Source organism: Sinocyclocheilus grahami, unplaced genomic scaffold, assembly GCF_001515645.1.
Source record: "Sinocyclocheilus grahami isolate Dianchi unplaced genomic scaffold, SAMN03320097.WGS_v1.1 scaffold38.1, whole genome shotgun sequence".
Lineage (NCBI taxonomy): Eukaryota > Metazoa > Chordata > Actinopteri > Cypriniformes > Cyprinidae > Sinocyclocheilus > Sinocyclocheilus grahami.
Window position 1 is genome coordinate 2476789 of NW_015505217.1, and position 2423 is coordinate 2479211.

Here is a 2423-nt window from a genome sequence, read left to right on the forward strand (position 1 = left end):
CTTTTATATTTCTAAAGTTACTGTTTGATGTGAATTTTGGAAGTGTTCCTATTTTAGGGAAGTGTTTACAGCTGGGTGATATCCAGATATCCATATTGTCCACTTCTAAAAGTGATTTAAAAGTTATTATCTCAGCTCATTTCTCAAGGGCCTTGCACTGTTTTGGAGAATGTATTTCCATTTGACAAACAATTTAATGTTGATGTTTTGTTAATGATTTGTGGTTACTTAATAAAATGGTAATTTGCATTTCAATTGTCTTCTAACCCATTTTTCTTATTTTATTTTAGTTAGTGTATAGTTATTTATTAAAACTAATGTTTTTACGAAGGTAAACTTAATTGTAATGTAACAAAATCTTTATTTAATTTTAATTGGTTCTGTGAACCCAAAAACTTGTAAAATGAACTTGATCAATAATGTTGTAGTAACTTGTAAGATTAAGTTAATATCAATTAAAATTACTTAGTAACATTTACTTTAAAAAAATGATGTTTCTTTAACTTATAAAATGTAGTTAATATAACTTAAAGATTTCGATGTAATCAGTTTCAACTATTTTTTTGAGTTATATTAACTTATCCGGTTTTACAGTGTTGTGAGCGAGGTGGTTCATTTTATTGTGACTGGCTTGTAACCTTCTGGTAAACAGACAGTCCTTGATTTTATTTTAGGAGCTCCAACCTCTTCTTTGCCTCAGGCAGACTGACCTAGCTCTGATCATGTGCAAAACACTAAACCCCTATGACCAATAGATAAAGAGCACAGAAATGCTCAACCTTTGTCTTTCTCCTGCAATCTGAGGTAGAAATTTCCATCAGGTTGCCAACTTCCCCCATTGCATTTAATTAACAGGAGCTGTTGATCATTTTACTTCAAATTAGGACAACTTCATTGTTTCTCTAATCTATTTTTTTTTGCCTGACAGGGTCTCCACCATTTCATTGAAATGATGAAAACTGAAAAGGCCTGCAGTAGCCTACAGACTCATCTGTCAAGCACCACCGTGGTCAGTCTACTAGAGCTGCTTTTCTGTTTTTGACAACACACTGCCTTTTCACATGAGGCCTGCAGTCAGGAGGAGGTCAGTCAGTGTCTACATGTTACATTTAACAGTAAAGTACAGTATGAGGATCCTCTGCTGAATAGGTTAATGTGTCAGGTACTCGGAAGAGTTATTACTCCTACACGGCGACAAGTTGAGTTTATAGACAAGCCGCATGCCTTGAAACTTAACAAGTCTGCTGATCTTCATAAGCACTGGTGCTTTTAGGGTGCTTGTTAAAACAATTCGCAATCAAGTTTGTGATGTCAAGACATAGGCTAATTGAGTTTCTTAGCTCATTTTCTGAAAGTAAACAGCAGAATATTTAGTTAACCTTCTACTTTCCACAAAACCTTTTTGCCTAAGAGATTGTTCAAACCTTTGAAAAACATGTAAACTCTTATTTTATTCTATATATATTAAGTGGATTTCTGTTATGTTGAAATCACATGACCATTACCACTTGAGTACTAGATTACTCACTGACTAATCATTTCGTACAATTTGCATGTTTATGTGTATAGGAAAGATTCTCAGACAACATGTTCACAGGATTCACAACATTGGCAGAATGTTCTGGCAAAGTTATGAGTAAACATTCTTCTGGCAACAACATTCTTCTGGCCCCTTAACTGTCACCGCACTGGTGCTTTTAGGGTGCTTGTTAAAACAATTCGCAATCAAGTTTGTGATGTCAAGACATAGGCTAATTGAGTTTCTTAGCTCATTTTCTGAAAGTAAACAGCAGAATATTTAGTTAACCTTCTACTTTCCACAAAACCTTTTTTCCTAAGAAATTGTTCAAACCTTTGAAAAACATGTAAACTCTTATTTTATTCTATATATATTAAGTGGATTTCTGTTATGTTGAAATCACATGACCATTACCACTTGAGTACTAGATTACTCACTGACTAATCATTTCGTACAATTTGCATGTTTATGTGTATAGGAAAGATTCTCAGACAACATGTTCACAGGATTCACAACATTGGCAGAATGTTCTGGCAAAGTTATGAGTAAACATTCTTCTGGCAACAACATTCTTCTGGCCCCTTAACTGTCACCCCCCATTTTTTAAAATAGGCATGCAGGTGCACTATCCAAACTTAAATTGTTGTAATTTATGAACACTTTGGAATACAGACATAAGTTTGGTCTCTTTTTAAAGAAGAAAATCAGCATATTATTATAAAATATTAAAGTATCAAAAAGTTATGGTAGTTTAAATTTACTGTAAAGAAAATGCACTATATTTATTTTATTTTATATATAATAAATCTTTTACATAACAGGTTTTACTCTAAACTTGGTATCAAATTAAAGCCTTATGTCTAAAGTTATGTTCCAAATTTGAAGTTGATATGAAAAAAATTGA